Here is a 7,890-nt window from a genome sequence, read left to right on the forward strand (position 1 = left end):
ACCCAGAGGTCGATGGATCGAAACCATCCTCTGCTAAGATCTTTTATCTTCTAGACACTCTTGAATCCCTAAAAATGGGCAACAACCACAGGTTGGTCATGAAAAGCTGAGGCCACTTTCACCTCTCATAATAGTCATTCATCTAGAAGACTCCTGATTAAGATTGAGATTTAAGAGGGCAAGTTAGCAAATGCGTTAAAGCCCCAGTGGCCTAATGGATAAGGCACTGGCCTCCTAAGCCAGGGATTGTGGGTTTGAATCCCATCTGGGGTGATTACAGCAGAGTCGTGCTGTGCACATAACCCAGAGGTCAATGGATCGTAACCATCCTCTACTAAGTTGTTTTAAATCTCAATATTATTCAGGAGGCTTTTACTATACACACTAATAATTACCTCATAGACACTCCAGAAGCACTGGCCTCCGCAGACAGAGATTGTGGTTTCAAGTCCTGTCAAGAATGATTACAGCAGAGTGGCGCAGCGGAAGCGTGCTAGGCCCATAACCCAAATGTCGATGGATCGAAACCATCCTCTGCTAAGTCTTTTTAAATCTCAATCTTATTCAGGAGGCTCTTACTTTACACACAAATAATTAACTCATAGACACTCCAGAGGCACTGGCCTCCTCAGACAGAGATTGTGGTTTCGGATCGTATTAAGATTGATTACAGCAGAGTGGCGCAGCGGAAGCGTGCTGCGCCCATAACCCAGAGGTCGATGGATCGAAACCATCCTCAGCTAAGACCTTTTACCTTCTAGACACTTTAGATTCCCTAAAAATGGGCAACAACCACAGGTTGGTCATGAAAAGATGAGGCCACTTTCACCTCTCATAATAGTCATTCATCTAGAAGACTCCTTGTGTGTATTGTAAAGGACTCCTGATTAAGATTTAGATTTAAAAGGGCAAGTTAGAAAATGCTTTGAAGCACCAGTTGCCTAATGGATAAGGCACTGGCCTCCCAAGCCAGGGATTGTGGGTTCGAGTCCCATCTGGGGTGATTACAGCAAAGTGCTGCAGTGGGACCGTGCTGTGCCATGCTGTGCAGCAGAAGCGTGCTGGTCCCATAACCCAGAGGTCGATGGATCGAAACCATCCTCTGCTAAATCTTTTTAAGTCTCAATCTTATTCAGGAGGCTTTTGCTATACACACAAAGAATTAACTCATAGACACTCCAGAGGCACTGGACTCCTAAGCCAGGGATTGTGGGTTCGAGTCCCAACTGAGGTGAATACAGCAGAGTGGTGCAGTGGGACCGTGCTGTGCCCATAACCCAGAGGTAAATGGATCATAACCATCCTCTACTAAGTTGTTTTAAATCTCAATATTATTCAGGAGGCTTTTACTATACACAATAATAATTACCTCATAGACACTCCAGAAGCACTGGCATCCTCAGACAGAGATTGTGGTTTCAAGTCCTGTCAAGATTGATTACAGCAGAGTGGCGCAGAGGAAGCGTGCTGGGCCCATAACCCAGAGGTCGATGGATCGAAACCATCCTCTGCTAAGTCTTTTTAAATCTCAATCTTATTCAGGAGGCATTTACAATACACACAAAAAGTTAACTCCTAGAAACTCCAGAGGCACTGGACTACTAAGCCAGGGATTGTGGGTTCGAGTCCCATCTGGGGTGATTACAGCAGAGTGGTGCAGTGGGACCGTGCTGTGCCACGCTGTACAGCAGAGTGGCGCAGCGGAAGCGTGCTGGGCCCATAACCCAGAGGTCGATGGATCGAAACCATCCTCTGCTAAATCTTTTTAAATCTCAATCTTATTCAGGAGGCTTTTGCTATACACACAAAGAATTAACTCATAGACACTCCAGAGGCACTGGACTCCTAAGCCAGGGATTGTGGGTTCGAGTCCCAACTGAGGTGAATACAGCAGAGTGGTGCAGTGGGACCGTGCTGTGCCCATAACCCAGAGGTCGATGGATCATAACCATCCTCTACTAAGTTGTTTTAAATCTCAATATTATTCAGGAGGCTTTTACTATACACACTAATAATTACCTCATAGACACTCCAGAAGCACTGGCATCCTCAGACAGAGATTGTGGTTTCAAGTCTTGTCAAGATTGATTACAGCAGAGGAAGCGTGCTGGGCCCATAACCCAGAGGTCGATGGATCGAAACCATCCTCTGCTAAGTCTTTTTAAATCTCAATTTTATTTAGGAGGCTTTTACAATACACACAAAAAGTTAACTCCTAGAAACTCCAGAGGCACTGGACTACTAAGCCAGGGATTGTGGGTTATAGTCCCATCTGGGGTGATTACAGCAGAGTGGCACAGTGGGACCGTGCTGTGCCCATAACCCAGAGGTCAATGGATCGTAACCATCCTCTGCTAAGACATTTTACCTTCTAGACACTCTTGAATCCCTAAAAATGGGCAACAACCACAGGTTGGTCATGAAAAGCTGAGGCCACTTTCACCTCTCATAATAGTCATTCATCTACAAGACTCTTTCTGTGTATTGTAAAGGACTCATGATTAAGATTGAGATATAAAAGGGCAAGTTAGTAACTGCATTAAAGCCCCAGTGGCCTAATGGATAAGGCACTCGCCTCCTAAGCCAGGGATTGTGGGTTCGAGTCCCATCTGGGGTGATTACAGCAGAGTGGTGCAGTGGGATCTTGCTGTGCCGTGCTGTACAGCAGAGTGGCGCAGCGGAAGCGTGCTGGGCCCATAACCCAGAGGTCGATGGATCGAAACCATCTTCTGCTAAATCTTTTTAAATCTCAATCTTATTCAGGAGGCTTTTGCTATACACACAAAGAATTAACTCATAGACACTCAAGAGGCACTGGACTCCTAAGCCAGGGATTGTGGGTTCGAGTCCCAACTGAGGGGAATACAGCAGAGTGGTGCAGTGGGACCGTGCTGTGCCCATAACCCAGAGGTCAATGGATCGTAACCATCCTCTGCTAAGACATTTTACCTTCTAGACACTCTTGAATCCCTAAAAATGGGCAACAACCACAGGTTGGCCATGAAAAGCTGAGGCCACTTTCACCTCTCATAATAGACATTCATCTACAAGACTCTTTCTGTGTATTGTAAAGGACTCCTGATTAAGATTGAGATTTAAAAGGGCAAGTTAGTAATGGCATTAAAGCCCCAGTGGCCTAATGGATAAGGCATTGGCCTCCTAAGCCAGGGATTGTGGGTTCGAGTCCCATCTGGGGTGATTACAGCAGAGTGGTGCAGTGGGACTGTGCTGTGCCCATAACCCAGAGGTCGATGGATCATAACCATCCTCTACTAAGTTGTTTTAAATCTCAATATTATTCAGGAGGCTTTTACTATACACACTAATAATTACCTCATAGACACTCCAGAAGCACTGGCATCCTCAGACAGAGATTGTGGTTTCAAGTCCTGTCAAGATTGATTACAGCAGAGTGGCGCAGAGGAAGCGTGCTGGGCCCATAACCCAGAGGTCGATGGATCGAAACCATCCTCTGCTAAGTCTTTTTAAATCTCAATCTTATTCAGGAGGCTTTTACAATACACACAAAAAGTTAACTCCTAGAAACTCCAGAGGCACTGGACTACTAAGCCAGGGATTGTGGGTTCAAGTCCCATCTGGGGTGATTACAGCAGAGTGGCACAGTGGGACCATGCTGTGCCCATAACCCAGAGGTCAATGGATCGTAACCATCCTCTGCTAAGACATTTTACCTTCTAGACACTCTTGAATCCCTAAAAATGGGCAACAACCACAGGTTGGTCATGAAAAGCTGAGGCCACTTTCACCTCTCATAATAGTCATTCATCTACAAGACTCTTTCTGTGTATTGTAAAGGACTCCTGATTAAGATTGAGATATAAAAGGGCAAGTTAGTAACTGCATTAAAGCCCCAGTGGCCTAATGGATAAGGCACTGGCCTCCTAAGCCAGGGATTGTGGGTTCGAGTCCCATCTGGGGTGATTACAGCAGAGTGGTGCAGTGCCGCGCTGTACAGCAGAGTGGCGCAGCGGAAGCGTGCTGGGCCCATAACCCAGAGGTCGATGGATCGAAACCATCCTCTGCTAAGTCTTTTTAAATCTCAATCTTATTCAGGAGAATTTTACAATACACACAAAGAATTAACTACTAGAAACTCCAGAGGCACTGGACTCCTAAGACAGGGATTGTGGGTTCAAGTCCCATCTGAGGTGATTACAGCAGAGTGGCGCAGCGGAAGCGTGCTGGGCCCATAACCCAGAGGTCGATGAATCGAAACCATCCTCTGCTAAGTCTTTTTAAATCTCAATCTTATTCAGGAGGCTTTTACTATACACACAAATAATTACCTCATAGACACTCCAGAGGCACTGCCTCCTCAGACAGAGATTGTGGTTTCAAGTCCTGCCAAGATTGATTACAGCAGAGTGGCGCAGCGGAAGCGTGCTGGGTCCATAACCCATAGGTTGATGGATCGAAACCATCCTCTGCTAAGTCTTTTTAAATCTCAATCTTATTCAGGAGGCTTTTACAATACACACAAAAAGTTAACTCCTAGAAACCCCAGAGGCACTGGACTACTAAGCCAGGGATTGTGGGTTCGAGTCCCATCTGGGTTGATTACAGCAGAGTGGCACAGTGGGACCGTGCTGTGCCCATAACCCAGAGGTCAATGGATCGTAACCATCCTCTGCTAAGACATTTTACCTTCTAGACACTCTTGAATCCCTAAAAATGGGCAACAACCACAGGTTGGCCATGAAAAGCTGAGGCCACTTTCACCTCTCATAATAGACATTCATCTACAAGACTCTTTCTGTGTATTGTAAAGGACTCCTGATTAAGATTGAGATTTAAAAGGGCAAGTTAGTAACGGCAATAAAGCCCCAGTGGCCTAATGGATAAGGCACTGGACTACTAAGCCAGGGATTGTGGGTTCGAGTCCCATCTGGGTTGATTACAGCAGAGTGGCACAGTGGGACCGTGCTGTGCCCATAACCCAGAGGTCAATGGATCGAAACCATCCTCTGCTAAATCTTTTTAAATCTCAATCTTATTCAGGAGGCTTTTGCTATACACACAAAGAATTAACTCATAGACACTCCAGAGGCACTGGACTCCTAAGCCAGGGATTGTGGGTTCGAGTCCCAACTGAGGTGAATACAGCAGAGTGGTGCAGTGGGACCGTGCTGTGCCCATAACCCAGAGGTCAATGGATCGTAACCATCCTCTTCTAAGTTGTTTTAAATCTCAATATTATTCAGGAGGCTTTTACTATACACACTAATAATTACCTCATAGACACTCCAGAAGCACTGGCCTCCGCAGACAGAGATTGTGGTTTCAAGTCCTGTCAAGAATGATTACAGCAGAGTGGCGCAGCGGAAGCGTGCTAGGCCCATAACCCAAATGTCGATGGATCGAAACCATCCTCTGCTAAGTCTTTTTAAATCTCAATCTTATTCAGGAGGCTTTTACTTTACACACAAATAATTAACTCATAGACACTCCAGAGGCACTGGCCTCCTCAGACAGAGATTGTGGTTTCGGATCGTATTAAGATTGATTACAGCAGAGTGGCGCAGCGGAAGCGTGCTGCGCCCATAACCCAGAGGTCGATGGATCGAAACCATCCTCAGCTAAGACCTTTTACCTTCTAGACACTTTAGATTCCCTAAAAATGGGCAACAACCACAGGTTGGTCATGAAAAGATGAGGCCACTTTCACCTCTCATAATAGTCATTCATCTAGAAGACTCTTTGTGTGTATTGTAAAGGACTCCTGATTAAGATTTAGATTTAAAAGGGCAAGTTAGAAAATGCTTTGAAGCACCAGTTGCCTAATGGATAAGGCACTGGCCTCCCAAGCCAGGGATTGTGGGTTCGAGTCCCATCTGGGGTGATTACAGCAAAGTGCTGCAGTGGGACCGTGCTGTGCCATGCTGTGCAGCAGAAGCGTGCTGGTCCCATAACCCAGAGGTCGATGGATCGAAACCATCCTCTGCTAAATCTTTTTAAATCTCAATCTTATTCAGGAGGCTTTTGCTATACACACAAAGAATTAACTCATAGACACTCCAGAGGCACTGGACTCCTAAGCCAGGGATTGTGGGTTCGAGTCCCAACTGAGGTGAATACAGCAGAGTGGTGCAGTGGGACCGTGCTGTGCCCATAACCCAGAGGTCAATGGATCATAACCATCCTCTACTAAGTTGTTTTAAATCTCAATATTATTCAGGAGGCTTTTACTATACACACTAATAATTACCTCATAGACACTCCAGAAGCACTGGCATCCTCAGACAGAGATTGTGGTTTCAAGTCCTGTCAAGATTGATTACAGCAGAGTGGCGCAGAGGAAGCGTGCTGGGCCCATAACCCAGAGGTCGATGGATCGAAACCATCCTCTGCTAAGTCTTTTTAAATCTCAATCTTATTCAGGAGGCTTTTACAATACACACAAAAAGTTAACTCCTAGAAACTCCAGAGGCACTGGACTACTAAGCCAGGGATTGTGGGTTCGAGTCCCATCTGGGGTGATTACAGCAGAGTGGTGCAGTGGGACCGTGCTGTGCCACGCTGTACAGCAGAGTGGCGCAGCGGAAGCGTGCTGGGCCCATAACCCAGAGGTCGATGGATCGAAACCATCCTCTGCTAAATCTTTTTAAATCTCAATCTTATTCAGGAGGCTTTTGCTATACACACAAAGAATTAACTCATAGACACTCCAGAGGCACTGGACTCCTAAGCCAGGGATTGTGGGTTCGAGTCCCAACTGAGGTGAATACAGCAGAGTGGTGCAGTGGGACCGTGCTGTGCCCATAACCCAGAGGTCGATGGATCATAACCATCCTCTACTAAGTTGTTTTAAATCTCAATATTATTCAGGAGGCTTTTACTATACACACTAATAATTACCTCATAGACACTCCAGAAGCACTGGCATCCTCAGACAGAGATTGTGGTTTCAAGTCTTGTCAAGATTGATTACAGCAGAGGAAGCGTGCTGGGCCCATAACCCAGAGGTCGATGGATCGAAACCATCCTCTGCTAAGTCTTTTTAAATCTCAATCTTATTTAGGAGGCTTTTACAATACACACAAAAAGTTAACTCCTAGAAACTCCAGAGGCACTGGACTACTAAGCCAGGGATTGTGGGTTATAGTCCCATCTGGGGTGATTACAGCAGAGTGGCACAGTGGGACCGTGCTGTGCCCATAACACAGAGGTCAATGGATCGTAACCATCCTCTGCTAAGACATTTTACCTTCTAGACACTCTTGAATCCCTAAAAATGGGCAACAACCACAGGTTGGTCATGAAAAGCTGAGGCCACTTTCACCTCTCATAATAGTCATTCATCTACAAGACTCTTTCTGTGTATTGTAAAGGACTCATGATTAAGATTGAGATATAAAAGGGCAAGTTAGTAACTGCATTAAAGCCCCAGTGGCCTAATGGATAAGGCACTGGCCTCCTAAGCCAGGGATTGTGGGTTCGAGTCCCATCTGGGGTGATTACAGCAGAGTGGTGCAGTGGGACCTTGCTGTGCCGTGCTGTACAGCAGAGTGGCGCAGCGGAAGCGTGCTGGGCCCATAACCCAGAGGTTGATGGATCGAAACCATCCTGTGCTAAGTCTTTTTAAATCTCAATCTTATTCAGGAGGCTTTTACAATACACACAAAAAGTTAACTCCTAGAAACTCCAGAGGCACTGGACTCCTAAGCCAGGGATTGTGGGTTCGAGTCCCATCTGGGGTGATTACAGCAGAGCGGCGCAGCGAAGCATGCTGGGCCCATTACCTAGAGGTCGATGGATCGAAACCATCCTCTGCTAAGTCTTTTTAAATCTCAATCTTATTCAGGAGGCTTTTACAATACACAAAGAGTTAACTCCTAGAAACTCCAGAGGCACTGGCCTCCTCAGACAGAG

At 46.1% G+C, this 7,890-nt stretch overlaps 5 non-coding genes across 5 annotated transcripts; all 5 read left to right on the forward strand.

Moving 5' to 3' along the window:
• The first annotated feature begins 200 nt into the window (after positions 1–200).
• On the forward strand, positions 201–273 carry trnar-ccu (transfer RNA arginine (anticodon CCU)). Its single transcript has one exon. It is a non-coding gene; the product is annotated as a tRNA-Arg (tRNA).
• Positions 274–2,544: 2,271 nt separating this feature from the next.
• trnar-ccu (transfer RNA arginine (anticodon CCU)) lies at positions 2,545–2,617 on the forward strand. Its single transcript has one exon. It is a non-coding gene; the product is annotated as a tRNA-Arg (tRNA).
• Positions 2,618–3,125: 508 nt separating this feature from the next.
• Positions 3,126–3,198, forward strand: trnar-ccu (transfer RNA arginine (anticodon CCU)). The gene has a single exon. It is a non-coding gene; the product is annotated as a tRNA-Arg (tRNA).
• A 670-nt stretch (positions 3,199–3,868) lies between these two features.
• trnar-ccu (transfer RNA arginine (anticodon CCU)) lies at positions 3,869–3,941 on the forward strand. Its single transcript has one exon. It is a non-coding gene; the product is annotated as a tRNA-Arg (tRNA).
• Positions 3,942–7,401: 3,460 nt separating this feature from the next.
• On the forward strand, positions 7,402–7,474 carry trnar-ccu (transfer RNA arginine (anticodon CCU)). The gene has a single exon. It is a non-coding gene; the product is annotated as a tRNA-Arg (tRNA).
• Positions 7,475–7,890: the final 416 nt, after the last annotated feature.

This window comes from Carassius carassius, chromosome 11 (assembly GCF_963082965.1).
Source record: "Carassius carassius chromosome 11, fCarCar2.1, whole genome shotgun sequence".
Taxonomy (NCBI): Eukaryota; Metazoa; Chordata; class Actinopteri; order Cypriniformes; family Cyprinidae; genus Carassius; species Carassius carassius.